Source organism: Heterodontus francisci, unplaced genomic scaffold, assembly GCF_036365525.1.
Source record: "Heterodontus francisci isolate sHetFra1 unplaced genomic scaffold, sHetFra1.hap1 HAP1_SCAFFOLD_522, whole genome shotgun sequence".
Taxonomy (NCBI): Eukaryota; Metazoa; Chordata; class Chondrichthyes; order Heterodontiformes; family Heterodontidae; genus Heterodontus; species Heterodontus francisci.
This window is the reverse complement of record NW_027140189.1, coordinates 982,535-1,002,971: the sequence shown is the minus strand read 5'-3', so window position 1 is coordinate 1,002,971 and position 20,437 is coordinate 982,535. Positions and strand designations below refer to the sequence as shown.

The window sequence follows — 20,437 nt, the reverse complement described above, 5'->3', positions numbered from 1 at the left end:
CCTGGGGAGAGAAAGAGAGCGTAAGACAGCCCAACCAGGGTCTTGCATGGGTTAGCTTGCAAAGTTTGTCTGCTGTGTGTAACAAAAAGTTACAAGTTTACATAGACTGGGGTAGGGGGGAGGGGGGGCTGTCACATGCTCTATCAGTACCTTTCTTCCTTTAATGAGTTTCAAAGTCTAAGAATCCCAAATCTCTCTCAAATTATATTGTAAATGTTTCTCCTGCAGGTACGTCTTCGCGAGTAAATGCTGCAAGACGGCTTTAAATGTCTTGCTAATGAGGGTGATCCCAGATAATCTACTCAATTGTTCAAAACATTGTCGTGGGTGGGAGCTTTGAAGACATACATCTCCACTTCGATGTCCTGGAATGTGAGGTATTTCAATGCAAATTGTGGTGGCCATCTTGACTACCAACTTTTTAAATGTTAAATGCAGGATTCCAGCTTTCCAATTTCAAAGTTTAATGTTGGTTTCCAACCAGTGAGTTAAAAATTCTCATTCAGCATAGCATGTTTTCTTGGCAGGAGGTATTAGAAAGGCGTGCTGCACTTCAAGATGTTAATACAAAAAGAATCCTGGTTGCTGAGGGAAATAAGAGTGGAAATTGTGAAGGAACTAACCATAGTTTTCCTTACGCACAGGGATGGTGCCAAAGGACTGGAGAATTGTAAATGTTACACCATTGTCCTAAAAAGAGTGTAAGGACAAGCCCAGCAAATAGAGGACAGCCAGTTAATCCATGGTGCTGGGAAAGCTTTTAAAACAATAATCCAAAACAAAATTAACTGACTGGGACAAATGTGGATGAATTTGGCCTCACCAAAGCCTTGTATAAATGCAGCAAGACACCCTTTCTCCTGTATTTCAATCCTCTCGCTATGAAGGCCAACATACCATTTTCCTCCTTAACTGCCTGCTGCACCTGCATGTTTACTTTCAGCAACTGGTGCACAAGGACACCCAGGTCTCACTGCACCTCCCCCTCTCCAAAGTTATCATCGTTCAGACAATCTGCCTTTCTGTTTTTGACACCAAAGTGGATAACTTCACATTTATCCACATGATACTGCATCTACCATGTATTTCCCACTCGCTCAACCTGTCCACATCACACTGGAGCTTCTCTGCATCCTCCTCACAGCTCACCCTCCCACCCAGCTTTGTGTCATCTGCAAACTTGGATATATTACATTTGCTCTTACTGTTTGTTTCCTGTCTGCCAACTAGTTCTCTATCCATGTCAGTACCATACCCTCAATCCCATGGGATTTAACTTTTGCACGCTAATCTCCTGTGTGGGACCTTATTGAAAGCCTTATTAAAGTCCAAATACAACACATCCACTCGTTCCCTCTTATCTAGTCTATTAGTTACATCCTCAAAAATTCCAGTAGATTTTCCAAGCATGATTTCCCTTTCCTAAATCCATGCTGACTGTGTCCGATCCTGTCACTGTTTCCCAAGTGCTCTGTTATTACATATTTTATAATGGACTCTAGCATTTTCCCCACTACTGATGTCAGGATAACTCCTCTATAATTCACTGTTGTCTCTTTACCTCTTTTTTTAAAATAGTGAGGTTACATTGTCTACCCTCCAATCCATTGTAACTGTTCCAGAATAGAATTTTGAAGACTGACCAGCAATGCATCTACTATTTCTAGAGTCACTTCCTTAAGTACTCTGGGATGTAGATTATCAGGCCCTGGGGATTTATCAGCCTTCAATCCCATCAATTTCCCCCACACCATTTCCCTATTAATACTGATTTGTGTCCTCCTTTGAGAAGAAAGAACCAAAGTATGTATTTAATTATTCTGCCATTTCTTTGTTCCCTATTACTTCAAAACAGCATTTGATGAAGTGTCACTTAACAGGCTTGTCGACAAAGATAAAGCCCATGTAATAAAAGGGACAAAGTTGTCTGCATGACAGGAAGCAGAGAGAGGGGGTGAAAGGTTGTTGTTAGAACTGAAGGAATTTTCCCACAGGGGTCGTTACTAGGTCTGTAACTTTTCATGATATATTTTAGCCACTTGGACTTGAGTGTAGATTAGATTAGAGATACAGCACTGAAACAGGCCCTTCGGCCCACCGAGTCTGTGCCGACTATCAACCACCCATTTATACCAGTCCTGCACTAATTCCGTATTCCGACCACATCCCCACCTGTCCCTATATTTCCCTACCACCTACCTATACTAGGGGCAATTGCTAATGGCCAATTTACCTATCAACCTGCAAGTCTTTGGCATGTGGGAGGAAACCAGAGCACCCGGAGGAAACCCACGCAGACACAGGGAGAACTTGCAAACTCCACACAGGCAATACCCAGAATTGAACCCGGGTTGCTGGAGCTGTGAGGCTGCGGTGCCAACCACTGCACCACTGTGCCGCCCTGTAAATGGCACAATTGTAAATTTTACACTTGCCACAAAACCTGGAAGTGTATTGCACAATGAGGATGATATTGACAGACATCAAGTGGATATAGACAGACTGATGGAATGGATGTACACATGGTAGATAAACATTAACAGAAACGCAAAATGATACATTTTTCATAGGATGGACAGGAGAGGCAATGGAAAATAAAGGGTGTAATTTTAATGGGGGTGCAGCAGCAGTTTGGATGCATGTGAATAATTCTATGGCAGGGCATGCAGATAAGATTGTTAAAAATGACATGCTGTGTGACTGTTACAAAGACAAACTATCCCTCCTTGTCTTTCACAGACGTACTGCAGCCTGTTACAATGTTGGTGTCTTCCTCCCACACCTCTCCACAGTCGTCCAGCCAGAAGGAACTACTATTACCTTCTTATTATTTCATGGTAAGTGAGCGCCGCTGTCTGGGCCAGCATTCATTGCCCATCGCTAATTGCTCTTGAGAAAGTGGTGGTGAGCTGCCTTCTTGATCCAACTGGTGCAGGTACACCCACAGTGCTGTTAGGAAGGGATTTCCAGGATTTTGACCCAGTGAGAGTGAAGGAACAGCGATATAGTTCCAAGTCCGGATGATGTGTGACTTGGAGGGGAACTTGCAGTGGTGATGTTCCCATGCATCACTGCCCTTGTCCTTCTTTGTGGTAGAGGTCGCGGGTTTGGAAGGTACTGTTCAAGGAGCCTTGGTGCGTTGCTGCAGTGCATCTTGTAGATGGTACACACTGCTGCCCCTGTGTGCTGGTGCTGGAGGGAGTCAATGACACTACGTACACAATCAATCAATCAAGCAGGGCTGCTTTGTCCTGGATGGTGTTGAGTTCCTGGAATGCTGTTGGAGCTTCACCCATCCAGGCAAGTGGAGAGTATTCCATCGCACTCCTGATTTGTGCCTTATAGATGGTGGAAAGTCTTTGGGGAGTCAGGAAATGAGTTACTCGCCTCAGGATTCCTAGCCTCTGACCTGCTGTTGTAGCTGCAATTCAGCTTCTGTTCAATAATAACCCCTAGAATGGTGATAGTAGAGGATTCAGTGATGGTAACGCCATTGACTGTCAAGGGGAGATGGTTAGATTCTCTCTTATTGGAAATGTTCGTGTCCTGGCACTTTTGCAGCATGAATGCGACTTGCCACTTATCAGTTTCGGGTGCATCCTGGGGTGCAAGTACGTAGTTCCTTGAAAGTGGCAACACAGGTAGACAGGGTGGTGAAGAAGCCATTTGGCATGCCTTCATCGGTCGAGGCATTGAGTACAAGAGTTGGGACGTTATGTTACAGTTATACATAACGTTGGTTAGGCCGCATTTGGAGTACTGTGTGCAGTTCTGGTCGCTGCACCACAGTAAAGATGTGATGAAGCTTGAGAGGGTGCAGAAAAGATTCACAAGGATGTTGCCTGGTCTGGAGGGCTTGAGTTATAAAGAGAGATTGGATAGGCTGGGTCTGTTTTCCCTGGAGCGAAGGAGGCTGAGAGGGGACATGATAGAGGTATATAAAATTCTGAGAGGCATAGATAGAGTAGTTGGCCAGAGTCTGCTTCCATGGTGGGTGGCGACTAAATCTAGAGGACATAGAATTAAGGTGAGAGGGACGAGGTTTAAAGGGGATCAAAGGGGTAAATTTTTCACACAAAGAATAGTGGGTATCTGGAATGAGCTGCCTGAGGAGGTGGTGGAGGCAGGAACAGTAGCGACAGTTAAGAGGCATCTGGACAGGTACTTGAATGAGCAAGGCATAGTAAGATATGGAATTAATGCAGGCAGGTGGAATTAGTATAGATAGTCATTCTGGGGCGACTAAATCTGAGGGGGGAGCTGATAGAAGTATACAAAATTATGAAGTGCGTAGATAGGAAGAAACTTTTTTTTTTCCCCTTGGCGCAAGTGTCAATAGCCAGGGGGTAGAGATTTACAGGAAGGGGCAGGAGATTTAGAGGGGAATTGAGTAAAACAAATTCACCCAGAGGGTGGTTGGAATCTGGACCACACTGCCTGAAGGGATGGTAGAGGCAGGAACCCTCATAACATTTAAAAAGTATTTGGAGAAGCACTTGAAACACCATAGCATACAAGGCTATGGGCCAAGTGCCAGAAAATGTGATTAGAATGGATAGGTGCTTGATGGCCAGCATGGATACGATGGGCCGAAGGGTCTGTCTATAGTCTGTATAACTCTATGGCTGTACAAAATGAGTGGAGTTGAAGGAGAAGTTGATCAATGTGTGAACAATTTCAGCCAGGCAGAGGAGGGTGGTAGTGGATGGGGACTGGATGGGCCTCTGTTCAAGGAAGAAACAGAGAACCCTAAGACCGTCCTGGTGGGGGATGGAAGGTGCAGATACATTGGACGTCCATCATGAAGAGGAACTGGAAATTGTCAAAATGACGTAGTGCGTCCGAAGAGTCACGGATGTAGGTGGAAAGAGACTGGACGAGGGGAGAAAAAATCGACTCAAGATAGGAAGTAATAAGTTCAAGTGGGGCAGGAACAGGCTGAAACAATGAGTCTGCTGGGATTGTCCTGTTTGTGGATTTTAGGAAGGAGGTAGAAGTGGGTTGCCCGTGGTTGTGGGACTGTGAGGTTGGAAGCTGTAGCGGGAAGATCTCCAGAGGAGATGAGGTCAGTTACAGTCCTGTGGACAGCAGCTTGATGTTCGCTGATGGGTTCATGGTCGAGAGGGAAGTAGGAAGAAGTGTCTGAGAGTTGATGCTGAGCCTCTGCAAGGTAGCAGTCGGTACGCTGGACAACAACAGCACCATCCTTGTCTGCAGGTTTGATCACAATGTCGGGATTAGACTTGAGAGAACGGAGTGCAGCAAGTTCAGAGGGGGACAGACTAGAGTGAGTGAGGGGAGCAGAGAAATTGTGATGGCCGATGTTTCACCGACATTTCTCAATGAAACGATCAAAAGTGGTTAAGAGGCCAGAGGGAGGGGTCCAGGTGGAGGGAATATACTTGAGCTGGGTGAGTGGGTCCACTAGTCGGGGTGGGTGTAGGACTCCTGGTCAAGGAAGTGAGGCAGGAGGTGATATGATGGAAAAGAGATCAACAGCATGCCGAGCGTGAATTTAATTAAGGTGGGAGTGTAAGGGGATATAACTGAGTCCTTTGCTAGGTACAGATCATTAGGTGACAGAGGGGGGGAAGGTGCACCTGTTTAAGAATAAGGGGTCACCCATTTAAGACAGAGATGAGGAGACATTGTTTCATCTCAAAGGGTCGAGAGTCTTTGGAATTCTCTTCCTCAAAAGGCAGTGGAAGCAGAGAATTTGAAATTTTTAAATGCAGAACTGGATAGATTTTTGATCAGCAAGGGAGTGAAAGGTTACCGGGGGTAGATGGAAATGTGAAATAATCAGTTCAGCCAGGAACTTATTGAATGGTGGAGCAGGCTCGAAGGGCCGAGTGGCCTACTCCTGCTCCTACTTCGTGTGTTCATATATAAATATATGTTGTTGTTGTTATTGATGGCTTTGGAACAGCTCTGTATACTCACCCCAGCCTGAAAAACAATCTATTTTCTGTGCCTTAGCCAATTGGATGTTCACACAACCACTGCCACTTTGATCATTGGGTTCAGTTTTCCGAAGAAGTCGATTAAATCGCTCTTGATCAAACACCTTCTGAAAGTTTATATACATAACACCAGCTGTACAACCCTCATCAATCCCCTATATTACTCCATCAAATAAATCCTTCAAGCTTGTTAGATACAATTATGTCTTTAACATGTTCATGGTAGTTGACATTTATAAACCCTTGTTTTTCAAAACAGCAGGTATCTGTATCCTGGTTGATGGTTGAAATTTCCCCACCAGGGACGTTAAACTGACTGGTCAGTAAATACAGGGCTTAGTCCATATCTCCTTTTTTTAAACAATGTCTAACATTTACAACCATCCAGTCTCCTGTCATCACTCCAATATCCAAGAAGTATTGGAAGCTCCTGGCCAGTGCCTCTGTTATTTGCACCTTTCCTTCCCTCAACAACTCTCATACATCCCATGCAGACCATGTAAATGTTCTGCTTTATTGTGGTACAAAAAGGGTTGGATTGAACCTGTTTGTTCAGTGACTGTAATTAATGTAATCTATGGACACTAATTGCGTCACTGGAGGGTTTCCTTCTTCTATTAATACAGGACTCCTTTTAATGTGTTCTTCCATCATGTCTGCAGGAGAATCACCCCCGGCACTAACAGGGATCAGCAGCTCTAGCGAAATGGAGAGGATAGATCAGAATCTCAGAATAGATTGGAATGTTCAACAATGGACAGGAGATTATCCCATTGGTTTGATTATCTTACTGCGGATTATTATTGGATAACATTGGCGCATCAGATCCACTGGGCACTGCTGCTGATTCAACACATTTATTATCCCATCCTCGCTATTGTTGGTGTCCCTGGTAAGTTTCTCTATCCAGCTATTAATTCTAGAAACCATGATTAACTGTTTTACTGTTCTTAACAACGACCACATTCAAAATATCGTCCTCCATGTGAGCCCATTTGCTGCATAAACTCTGGTCTGTGTCTTTGTCAAATCTACTATACCAATGCTGTCCTGGTTACTCTCCCTGTTACAAACCACCATAAACCACAGTCTGTACAAAACTCTGCTGTCCATATCCTAATTCACACTAAATCTCATTCACGCAACATCCCTGAGCTCAGTGACCTACATTGTTTTTTGTAGGATAGTATACAAAAAGAAATAAATGGGGTGTGGAAGAAGGGTACCACAATAATTATGGGTGACTTTAATCTGCATGTAGATTGGGCAAATCAGATTGGCAAAGGTAGCCTAAAGAATTATCACATTGAGTGTATTCAGGACAGTTCCTTAGAGCAGCACGTTCTGCAGTCAACCAGAGAGGAAACTATTCTAGAACTGGTAATGTTCAATGAGACAGGATTAATGAAGAACCTCCTAAAAAAGGAGTCTTTAGACAACAATTATCATAACATGATAGCATTTCAATGTTCAGACTGAAGGGAAAACTGTGGGTCTAAGACTAGTTTTTAAAAAAAACCTAAATAAAGGTAATTATAAGGATATGAAGGCATAGGTGGCAAAAGTGAACTTGGAAACTAGGTTAAAAGGTAGTACAGGAGAGATGCAGTGGCAGATTTTTAAGGAGATACTTAATAACTCTCAGCAAAGATGTATCTCAATGAGAAAGAAAGGCTCTTGCAGAAGGTTGTATCATACGCGGCAAAATAATGAAGTTAAGGATAATATTGAATTGAAAGAAACATGACAAATCTGCAAAGATTGTTGGTGGGTGAGAAGATTAGACAGATTTTAAGAACCAGCAATCAATGTTAAAAAAGAGGGAAAGGTAGAGTGTGGGAGAAAGCCAACTAGTAATCTAAAAATAGAGGATAAGAGTTTATACAAGTATTTAAATAGGGAAATAGAAACTAAAATTAGTGTTAATCCTCTAGAAAGTGAGTTTGCAGAATTAATAATGAGAAACAAGGACATGGTGGAGGTGTTGAACAGCTATTTTCTGTCTGTTTTCATTGTAGAAGACTTAGCAAACCTTCCAAATATACCTAAATCAAGAGGCAAAAGGAAGTGAGGAACTTAAAACAATCACTATGACCAGAGAAAAGAGGATACTGGGAAAACTATCACACCTAAAGGCTGATAGGACCCACCATCCGTGATTAACTAAAACAGCTAAAGATAGGATCAAACTTAAAGATAAAGCATTTAGCGGTGCAAAGATGGGTGGCAGGGCAGAAGATTAGACAGAATATAAAAAGCAGCAAAGAACAACTAAAGATTGATAAGGAAGGAAACATTAGAGTACGAGGGAAAGCTGGCTAGAAATATAAAGACAGATAGGAAGAGTCTCTATAGATATTTAAAGAAGAAAAGAGTTAACAATGTGAACATTAGTCCTACAGAAAGTGAGTCTGCGAAATTAATAATGGAAAATAAGGAGATAGCAGATGAATTGAGCAGATATTTTGCATTAATCGTCACTATTGAGGATGCAAGTAACATCCCAGTATTAGCTGTAATTCAGGAAATGGAAGGGAGGGAGGGAGAAACCCAAGAAAATTACAATCACCAGGGAAGTGATACTGAGCAAATTGTTGGAGCTGCGGAATGACAGTCCCCCGATCCTGAAGAGTGACTAGTGAGATAATTGATGCGCTGGTTTTGATTTTTCAAAAAACCCTAGATTCAGAGAAGGTTTAATTCGATTGGTAAATAACGAACTCCTTTATTCAAAAAGGGAGAGAGACAGAAAGCAGGAAACTACAGGCCAGTTAGCTTAACATCTCTCTTAGGAACAATGTTAGAAGCTATTATTAAATATGTAACAGAGCATTTAGAAAAAGTCAAGGTAATCAGGCAGAATCAACATGGTTTTCTGAAAGGGGAAATCATGTTTAACCAATTTATTGGAGTTCTTTGAAGAAGTAACATGTGCTGTGGATAATGGGGAACTGGTGGATGTACTATACTTAGATTTCCAGAAGGAATTTGATAGAGTGCCACATCAAAGGTTATTGTGAAAAAGAAAATATCATGGTGTAGGGAGTAGTATATTGTCATAGATAGAAGATTGGCTAGCTAACAGGAAATAGAGAGTAGGCATAAATGGGTCATTTTCTGGTTGGTAAGATGTAATGAGTGGTGTGCCACAGGGATCAATGCTGGTGACACAACGTTTTATAATTTATATAAATAACTTGGATGAAGGGACTGAAGGTATGGTTGCTAAATTTGCTGATGAACCAAAGAGAGGTCGGAAGGTAAGTTGTGAAGAGGATATAAGGAGGCTACAAAGGGATATAGATAGGTTATGTGAGTGGGCAAAGATCTGGAAAACGGAGTATCATGTGGGAATCGTGAAATTTCCCATTTTGGCAGGAAGAATAAAAAAGAAGTGTATTATATAAATGGTGAGATTGCAGAACTCTGAGATGCACAGGGATCCGGGTGTCCTAGTGCATAAACAAAAAAGGTTAGTATGCAGGTACAGCACGTAATTAGGAAAGCTAATAGAATGTTACCATTTATTGCAAGGGGAATTGAATACAAAAGTAAGGAGGTCTTGCTACAGTTATACAGGTAATTGGTGAGACCACATCTGGAGGACCGACTATTGTATTGATCTCCTTAGTTAGGGAAGGATGTAAATGCGTTGGAAGCAGTTCAGGGAAGGTTTGCAAGACTAATACCTGGCATGGGCGAGTTGTCATATGAAGAAAGGGTGGGCAGGCCAGGGTTGTACCTGCTGGAGTTTAGAAGAGTAAGAGGTGACTTGATTGACACATAAAAGATCCTGAGGGGTCTTGACAGGGTGGATGCGGAAATGATGTTTCTTCTTGTTGGAGAATCTGGAATTCGGGGTCACTGTTTAAAAATAAGGGTCGCCCATTTAAGACAGAGATGAGGAGATTTTTTTTCTGAGGGCCGTGAATCTTTGGAACACTTTTCCTCAAAAGGCGGTGGAAGCAGAGTCTTTGAATATTTTTAAATCAGAGGTAGATAGATTGTTGATAAGCAAGGAGGTGGAAGGTTAGTGGGAGAAGCTGGGATTGTGCAGTCGAGGGTACAATCAGATCAGCCATGATCTTATTTAATGGCGTAGCAGGCTCGAGGGCCCGAGTGACCTACTCCAGCTCCTACCTTGTATATTTGTCTGTCCAGTCCAGTCCCCAGGACCAGATGGCCTGCGTCCAAGGGTCCTAAGGTAAGTATGGTAGATAAATGTGCTGACGACATCAAGATGGGACGGAAAGTACGTGGTCAAGATGAGGTAAAGAGTTTGCAAAGGGATACAAATAGGTTAAGTGAGGTCGCAAAACTTTGGCGGATGGAATATAATGTGGTAAGATGTGAACTTGTTCACTTTGGCCGGAAGAATAGAAAAGCAGTATACTATTTAAATGTAGAGAGATTGAAGAACTCGGTGGTACAGAGGGATCTGGGTGTCCCGGTACATGAATCTGAAAGAGTTAGTATACAGGGACAGCAAGTGATTCGGAAGGCAAACGGAATGTTAACGTTTATTGCAAAGGGAATCGAATATCAAAGTGGGGAAGTTTTACTGCAGCTGTGCAGGGCCTTGGTGAGACCACATCTGGAATATTGTGTACAGTTTTGGTCTCCTTATTTGATCAAAATGAAATTATTGCATAAGAAGCAGGTCAGCAAAAGTTAACTTGACTCATTCCCTGAATGAAGGGCTTATATTATGAAGACATTTTTTTAACGGTTTGGAGTTTAGAAAAATGAGATGTGTCTTTTTGAAGCTTATCAGATCCTGAGGGGACTTGATAGAGTGGATACCGGGAGGATGTTTCAATTGTGGGGGAGACTGGAACAAGGGGATAAAGTTTAAAAATAACAGATCAGTCATGCCCTTATTCGAATGGTGGAGCAGGCTCAACGGGTCTAATGGCCTCCTCCTGCTCCTCAGTTCTATCTTCCTACGTCCAACACCTCAATTTTAATATTCTCACTCTTGTGATCAAATCCCTTCATGTCCTCACCCCTCTGATTATCCCAATACCCTGTCCATTTCCAGTATTCCTGAAACTTGTTCATCTTAAAGTCTTTTTATAATTCCCTTTTTAAACTGAGTTTCTTTCCCTCTGTTTCTCTCCCTGACCACACATTTCATCTCTCCAGCTCCACTGGTGCTGTGGAAGTTTGGATCCAGAAAATGGTGTGAGCTGCACTGCCGGTCACATCCAGCACATTGTACAGGACACCCAGGCTGGCCGGGGTGACAGCGTGGGTGTAACGTGTGTGTGTCTGTAGTGTGAGGAGGGGTCTGAATATGCTGTTCATCAGCCATTCCCACAACTGTGACGTACGTCTTTGAAACTTGACCTGGACATGTCCACTGACCGCCTGTGTTAGTCACTGTCAGCTGAACATGCATTCAGCAGCACGAGGAACTCCCTCTAATTTTATTTCAAAGGACCAGGCATCCAACTTACAGGTGAAGGGCTTTTGACTTACTTCTGCTAGTATAAAGTTGGGGGAGGTGCTGTGGATGATTTTCTGGAGGTTGTGTTGTGAGCTGCTGCAGGCATTCAGGGAGGACAGAGGATTTGGTGACCCAACACTGGACCAGGTATGGGGACTGTAGTTACTGTGTCTCTGGGTCTACTGTAGCTACTGTGTCTCTGCAACAAATGGAGCAGAGGCTGCAGAGAGGGGAAGCTCTGTAAAGAGGGAGGAGGAGGGGTCTCTTCCCTACCCAGCCCGGGTTCTCCAAGCACAAAAGAGCAGTGGTCCTAATACCGAGCCCTGGGGAACACCACTGCATACTCCCATCGAGTCTGAACAACAACCTTTCACCATTTCTCTCTGTTTACTGTGCATTAGACAATGTTATATCCAAACTGTCACTGTCCCTTTAATCCACAGTGTTCAGTTTTCCTAACCTGTCTATTGAATGTGACTTCATGAAACACCTTTTGAAAGTCCATATATATAACTTCAATGACAGGCAGATTGGTGAGGACGAGGTCAAATATATTTTTCACTCTGGTTGGTTACCTCACCGCCTGCTCCAGACTCAGTCTAGCAGCCGCATCCTTTAGGACTCTGCCAACTCAGTCAGTAGTGATGCTACCGAGTCACTCTTGGTGATGGATATTAAATTCCCTTACCCAGAGTACATTCAGTGTCCCTGCTACCCTTAGTACTTCCTCCAAATGGTGTTCAACATGGAGGAGTACTGACTCATCAGCTGAGGGAGGGCGGTAGTTCGATATCAGCAGGAGGTTTCCTTCCCCATGTTTGACCTGATGCCATGAGACTTCATGAGGTCCTGAATCAAGGGTCTGTCCTGTTTCTGGGGTGTAGACATACCTTGGAATGGGAATGCTTGTGTCTGGGACATTATAAGATATAATTCGGTGAGGATGAATTTGTTTTCTGCAACTTGACTAGTCTATGCGACAGTTCTGCCAATTTTTGCACAAGCCTCCAGATGTTACCAAGGAAGACTTTGCAGGGTCGACAGGGCTGAGTTTGCCTTTGTCGTTTTTGGTGCCTAGGTCGATACCAGGTGGCCCATCCAGTTTCATTGCTTTATTTGGCTTTTCTACAACCGAGCAGCTTACTCCTCCATTTCATAAACAACCACATTGCTGTGGGTCTTGAGTCACATGTAGGCCAGACCAGATTAGGATGGCAGATTTTCTTCCATAAGGGACATGAGTGAACCAGATGAATTTTTACAACAATTGACAATGTTTTCATGGTCACCATTAGAATAGATATTTTAATTTCAGAATTTTATTAATTGAATTCAAATTTCACCATCTGCCGTGGTGGGACTTGAACCCATGTCCCCAGAGCATTAGCCTGGGCGTCTGGGCCACTAGTCCAGTGGCATTGCTACTCCACCGTCACCTCCCTGTGGTTCAGTTTCGGGGGTGGGGCAGAGCTTTAACACTGGTATAATTCCCTCAAAGCCCCTCTTCACAGCTTCTAACCCTTCACTAATTCTGGTATTTCCTGACGGTAACTCGTTTTGGTCCAGGATTTGTTCTAATTTTCTCCACATCTAATGTACTGTGTCAATGCCTCCTGTTCCCAGAGTAACTGATTGTACAGGATGCAACTATTCTCCTGACAAACTTCAATTTCCTTCTGTAACCTATCTATCTGTTCCTTCAATTGGTTGTGTTTGTTTTATTTAACTGTGATGTGCACAGATGATCCCCATTGTCCAACTTATCCCAGCACTTTATTTTAGCTAAAAGTTGCATTTCTGGATGTTCTCATAAATTCTCCTGAGGATGAAATCGTAAACCACACTGGACTTCTCCAAAATTCTTAGGAAGTCAGTTATTCCAGGTGCGACTGTTTTTCTCTGTCAGGAAACTGATCAACTATTCCCTGTGATATACCAACAACATTATGCATCTGACTTTATTTCTTCCAAGTTCTCTCAAGGTTCCATCCTCGCTGTTAGCAATGATCACACACATTTCACCGAGTATAAACTCTCTCCCTCTCTCTCTGTCTCAAAGTTTCCTACCCGGTCCCAGTGATGATCACTCATGCCCAACTGAGATTATAATTTCTCACAAACCCAAGTAAACCAGGCCTCTGAACCCAATCTCTGTGATCCCTCTCCTAGACCTCTGTAAGATCAGATCGAGTGTCACAGATTATCCAAAAGTAGGTCGAGGAGACACAAGCAGTTTATTGCGGATTGACAGTTCAAATACAAAACAAAATCAGAACAGATAGTGTAGGCATCTGACCTGTGACAGGTGAGAATGGTTTGTTATCCTCGATTGGATAGATGGAATGGCATGATCTCTGCTGTCTGACCTGTGACAGGTGAGAATGGTTTGTTATCCTGGATTGGATGGGTGGAATCTTATATTATCATATTATTGTATTCTATTCAGGGGATGTGAGTATCACTGAGAAGGCCAGCATTCGGTCCCCATCCCAAATTGCCCTTGAGTTGCCCTTTGCTTTTTTACAGGTGTACCGAAAACTGACTGGACCTGACCAGCATGCATTGTGCAGGCCAAAAGGGTGTATCTGAGATAAAGTAACCTGTTAACAGCTACAAGCTGCTTTACAGATTAACAGAGTTACTCGTGGAAGAAAACACTTTTAGTCTGAGTGATGTTTGAAAAATAAACAGAACGGTGATACATATCACATCAAAACTAATTAAGAGACCTACTTCAAAGTTCTATTTCACTTTGATGCCAATTTAGAACTTCACAAAGGTTTTGCATACACAAAACCCTGCAGACATGTATTTTACTTTTTTATTTTATCTTTATGTAGAGATACAGCACCGAAACAGGCCCTTCGGCCCACCGCGTCTGTGCCGACCAACAACCACCCATTTATACTAACCCTACAGTAATCCCATATTCCCTAACACCTCCCTACACTAGGGGCAATTTACAATGGCCAATTTACCTATCACCTGCATGTCTTTGGATGTGGGAGGAAACCAGAGCACCCAGCGAAAGCCCACACAGACACAGGGAAAACTTGCAAACTCCGCACAGGCAGTACCCAGAATCTAACACGAGCCCCAGGAGCTGGGAGGCTGCGGTGCTTACCACTGCGCCACCCCATGTTGGACATGTTGTCTGGAAACACAAAGAAAAGAGATTGGCGTGACTGAATATGTTTTAAAATGTTAATTCAGCTGGTCTAAGTTTTACAAACTGTCTTTGATTGATGATGCCAGTGCCTGTCTTCTTAGAAATGAGAATAAACTAGAAATTCTCTAAGAAACAGTTTGTAAGACATCAGGAATGCAAGGGATTTGGATTCTTTCATTGTCCTGTGGTTTAAAATATGTATGTAACCAGGAAGGAAAGCTGCTATTGGTTTTACTGATATCAGTCCCGGGGCATCTGTAACATCCACAAGGGGTGATGAAATTACTGAAGGAAATGTAAACACATGCTCACCATCAAGGCAGTCTCTTGTATCACAGTTTGAACAAAGAATTAGACATCTCATTGGACAACTGTAGCTTACGGTGGATTTTAATAGGGCAGTGTGATTCTATCAATGAAACATCCAGCCCACCTTGGTATGAAAGGTGTAAAGATTATTGTAAATGGTGATTCAGTGATAAGGTCGAGGAGCTTGGTCAGTTACTGAACGAATAGCACAAATCCTTGTAACATGTTTGTGACTAATGAGTGTATTGCTAACAGGTGCATTGTGAATGGGTATTTTGTATAATTGTTAACTAGTAGTATTCCTACTCAATCTCGTAGAGTCATTGGTGCTCAATTTGAGCTTTGAGTGCTGTACCGTTATTTCCTGTCATTCTCATGTTCGAACCACAGAGTAACCAATCAAAAAATCACAATTTATAAACAACAATTGTTTAGATATGTGGATATGAGGCTTCACATTTTCATTCCCAGGAATGTCGACACAAAGACCTGTGTCCAGAGTTATGTCCTTGACCAGTTAACGACCCCTATGAAAAACTCTGGAATACAATTCCTGCCTCTTTGTTGTCCATTCATAATTATCCTTAACAACTGAGTGACTTGCTAGGCTATTGCAGAGGACAGTTAACAATGAACCTTGTTAACATTGAGTTACATGTCGACCAGATTAGGTAAGGATGGCAGATCTCCTTCCCTAAAAGACATTAGTGAATCAGATAGATTGTTATAAAAATCAATTATAGTTTCATGCAACATTACTGAGTTCAGCTTTCAATTCCAGATTTGATGTTATTGATTAATTGAATGTATTAATTAAATTCCACCAGCTGTCACTGCCTCTCCACCTCACGTTCCTCCCAGAAGACACTACTGAAAACCTTCCTCTATGACCAATCTGTTGGTCATCTGACCTCATAATCTCCTGTTGTTTCACGTGTCATACTTTCCTTTATAATGCTCCTGTAAAGCACCTTGTGATGTTTTATTACATTAAAGGCATTATGTAAATAAAGGTTGTTGTTGACATTTACCAGACATGGCTTGTTTTACTATATCCTTGCTGCTTGTCGTTTTTTGTCCATTCGAATCCTATATCCACTTGAGATAATTCAATATATTTACGTTTACAACCTCGCTATTGTTGGTGCCCTGGTAAGTCACTCTATAAAGATTTAATTCTCTAATCCATTTTTACCTATACTACTGTTCTTGCCATTGACTCTTCCCTTCTTGCTGCTGTTGTTATCCCTGGTGAATCTCTATCTCCAGCTATTAGCTGTCAAACCATTGCTAATGGTATTACAGTTCTTGTAATGAACTCTCTCATCTTTGCTGCTGCTGCTGTCTCTATTTCCCACTGGAGATCTGTAAACACTGATTCACTGAAATACTGTGATAGAGTCATACAGTCGTACAGCATAGAAACAGGCCCTTCGGCCCACCGCGTCCATGCCGACCAGAATGCCTATGCATACTAATCCCACCTGCCTGAGTTAATGCCATATCCCTCTATGCCTTGCTCGTTCAAGTACCTGTCCAAATGCCTCTTAAATGTTGCTACTGATCCTGCCTCCACCTCGTCCTCAGGCAGCTAATTCGAGATATTCTTTATGTGAAAAATTTACCCCTTTACGCCCCTTTAAACCTCCTCCCTCTCACCTTAAATATATGTAATTTTAGTCACCCCTACTATGGGAAACAGACTATGGCTATCTACCCTATCTATGCCTCTCATAATTTTATATACCTCGACCATGTCCCCTCTCAGCCTTCTTTGCTCCAGGGAAAACAGACCCAGCCTATCCAATCTCTATCTATAACTCAAGCCCTCCAAACAAGGCAACATCCTTGTGAATTATTTCTGAACCCTCTCTAGCTTAATCACATCTTTCCTGTAGTGTGGCGACCAGAACTGCACACAGTACTCCAAGTGCGGCCTAACCAACGTTATGGACAACTCTAGTGTGACGTCCCAACTCTTGTACTCAATGCCTCGGCCGATGAAGGCAAGCATGCCATACACCTTCTTCACCACCCTGTCTACCTGTGTTGCCACTTTCAGGGAACTATGTCCTTGCACCCCAAGGTCTCTCTGCTCAGTAACACTCCCCAGGGCCCTGCCATTCGCTGTATATATCCTGCCCTTGTTTGACCTCCCAAAATGCATCACTTCACACTTGTCTGCATTATATTCCATTTTCAAATCCCTTGACCACCTCCCAGTTGATCTTTCTCCTGTTGTAACCTTAGACAACCTTCTTCACTGTCCACTATACCACCAATTTTGGTGTCATCTGCAAACTTACAAATCATGCCCCTTACAGTTACATCCAAGTCATTAATATATATGACAAACAACGGAGTGCCCAGCACCGATCCCTGCGGCACACCACTGGTCACCGGCCTCCAATCTGAAAAACAACACTCCACTACCAGTCTCTTCCTTCTGTCACTAAGTCAATTTTGTATCCAGTTGGCTAGCTCACTCTGGATCCCATGTGTTCTAACCTTATGTACCAACCAACCATGCGGGACCTTGTCAAAGGTGTTGCTAAAGTTCATGTCGACAACATCCATCGGCCTGCCCTCGTCAATCATCTTTGTCACCTCCTCAAAAAACTCAATCAAATTCGAGACATGATTTCCCACGCACTAAGCCATGCTGACTATCCCTAATCATACTTTGCCTTTCCAAATGAATATAAATCCTGTCTCTCAGAATCCCTTCCAATAACTTTCCCACCACTGATGTAAGGCTTGTAGTTCCCTGGTTTATCCCTGCTGCCCTTCTTAAATAAAGGCACAACATTAGCTATCCTTCAGTCTTCTGGTACCTCACCCGCGGCTAACGATGAATCAAAATGTTCTGTAAATTATTTTTTTGGAAGACTGAAGCCAGTGCCATTGGTATCCATCACAAACTCCATCTCCTATCTGTGAAACACATACCCCTCCCTGGACAATTTAGGAGGCTGAAACAGACTGTTTACAGCCACTGTGTTCTATTTAAACCTAAGCTGAATTCATCTCCATATTCTCTCCATCACCAACCCTGCCTACTACCACCTCTGAAATATCACCCGTCTCCACCTCTGCCTCACTCTATCTGCTGCATAAATCCTCATCTGTGCCTTTGTTAAATCCGCACTTGACTATTGCAATTCTATCCTGGTCACGTTCCCAGGTAAAACCTCCATAAACCACAACCCATCCAGAACCCTGCTGCCTGTGTTTTAACGCACACCAAATCCCGATCACCCATCACACCTGTGCTCACTGATCTACATTGGCTCCCGGTCTGGCAGCACCTTAATTTTAATCTTCTCATTCTTTTGTTTGAATCCCTCCATGGTCTCACCCTTCCAATTAGTCCCAATTCCCCTCTCAGAGAACAGTACAGCGCAGTACAGGCCCTTCGGCCCTCGATGTTGCGCCGATCTGTAAAACCATCTGACCTAAACTATTCCATTTTCATCCATATGTCTATCCAATGACCACTTAAATGCCCTTAATGTTGGCGAGTCTACTACTGTTGCAGGCAGGGCGTTCCACGCCCCTACTACTCTCTGAGTAAAGAAACTACCTCTGACATCCGTCCTAGATCTATCACCCCTCAACTTAAAGTTACGTCCCCTCGTGTTTGCCATCACCATCCGAGGAAAAAGACTCTCACTATCCACCCTATCTAACCCTCTGATTATCTTATATGTCTCTATTAAGTCATCTCTCCTCCTCCTTCTCTCCAACGAAAACAACCTCAAGTCCCTCAGCCTTTCCTCGTAAGACCTTCCCTCCATACCAGGCAACATCCTAGTAAATCTCCTCTGCAAACTTTCCAAAGCTTCCACATCTTTCCTATAATGCGGTGACCAGAACTGCACGCAATACTCCAGGGGCGGCCGCACCAGAGTTTTGTACAGCTGCAGCATGACCACTTGGCTCCGAAACTCGATCCCCCTACTAATAAAAGCTAACACACCATATGCCTTCTTAACAGCCCTATTAACCTGGGTGGCAACTTTCAGGGATTTATGTACCTGGACACCAAGATCTCTCTGCTCATCTACACTACCAAGAATCTTCCCATTCGCCCAGTACTCTGCATTCCTGTTACTCCTTGCAAAGTGAATCACCTCACAAGTTTCCGCATTAAACTCCATTTGCCATCTCTCAGCCCAGCTCTGCAGCCTATCTATGTCCCTCTGTAACCTACAACATCCTTCGGCACTATCCACAACTCCACCGACCTTCGTGTCATCCGCAAATTTACTAACCCACCCTTCTACACCCTCATCCAGGTCATTTATAAAAATGACAAACAGCAGTGGCCCCAAAACAGATCCTTGCGGTACACCACTAGAAACTAAGCTCCAGGATGAATATTTGCCATCAACCACCACCCTCTGTCTTCTTTCAGCTAGCCAATTTCTGATCCAAAGTACTAAATCACCTTCAATCCCATACTTCCGTATTTCTGCAATAGCCTACCGTGGGGAACCTTATCAAACGCCTTACTGAAATCCATATACACCACATCCACGGCTTTACCTTCATCCACCTGTTTGGTCACCTTCTCAAAAAACTCAATAAGGTTTGTGAGGCACGACCTACCCTTCACAAAACCGTGCTGACTATCGCGAATGAACTTATTCTTTTCAAGATGATTATAAATCCTATCTCTTATAACCTTTTCCAACATTTTACCCACAACCGAAGTAAGGCTCGCAGGTCTATTATTACCAGGGCTGTCTCTACTCCCCTTCTTGAACAAGGGGACACCATTTGCTATCCTCCAGTCTTCCGGCACTATTCCTGTCTACAATGACGACATAAAGATCAAGGGCAAAGGCTCTGCAATCTCCTCCCTGGCTTCCCAGAGAATCCTAAAATAAATCCCATCTGTCCCAGGGGACTTATCTATTTTCACACTTTCTAAAATTGCTAACACCTCCTCCTTGTGAACCTCAATCCCATCTAGCATAGTAGTCTGTATCTCAGTATTCTCCTCGACAACATTTTCTTTCTCTACTGTAAATACTGACGAAAACTATTCATTTAACACTTCCCCTATCTCCTCTGATTCCACACACAACTTCCCACTACTATCCTTGATTGGCCGTAATCTAACTCGAGTCATTCTTTTATTCCTGATATACCTATAGAATGCCTTAGGGTTTTCCTTGATCCTATCCGCCAATGACTTCTCGTGTCCTCTCCTCGCTCTTCTGAGCCATCCCTTTAGATCATTCCTGGCTAGCCTTCACGTCTCATCCTAACATAAGCCTTCTTCTTCCTCTTGACAAGCGCTTCAACTTCTTTAGTAAACCACGGCTCCCTCGCTCGACAACTTCCTCCCTGCCTGACAGGTGCATACGTATCAAGGACACACAGTAGCTGCTCCTTGAATAAGCTCCACATTGCGATTGTTCCCATCCCCTGCAGTTTTCTTCCCCATCCTACGCAGACTAAATCTTGCCTAATCGCATCATAATTTCCTTTCCCCCAGCTATAATTCTTGCCCTGCGGTATATACCTGTCCCTGCCCAT

The 20,437-nt window shown here is 43.2% G+C and overlaps 1 long non-coding RNA gene across 1 annotated transcript; it reads left to right on the top strand.

Annotated features, from left to right (window-relative positions):
- The first annotated feature begins 275 nt into the window (after positions 1–275).
- On the top strand, positions 276–6,705 carry LOC137359069 (uncharacterized). The gene is made up of 3 exons (XR_010971432.1): positions 276–377; positions 2,740–2,837; positions 6,626–6,705. It is a non-coding gene; the product is annotated as an uncharacterized lncRNA (long non-coding RNA).
- Positions 6,706–20,437: the final 13,732 nt, after the last annotated feature.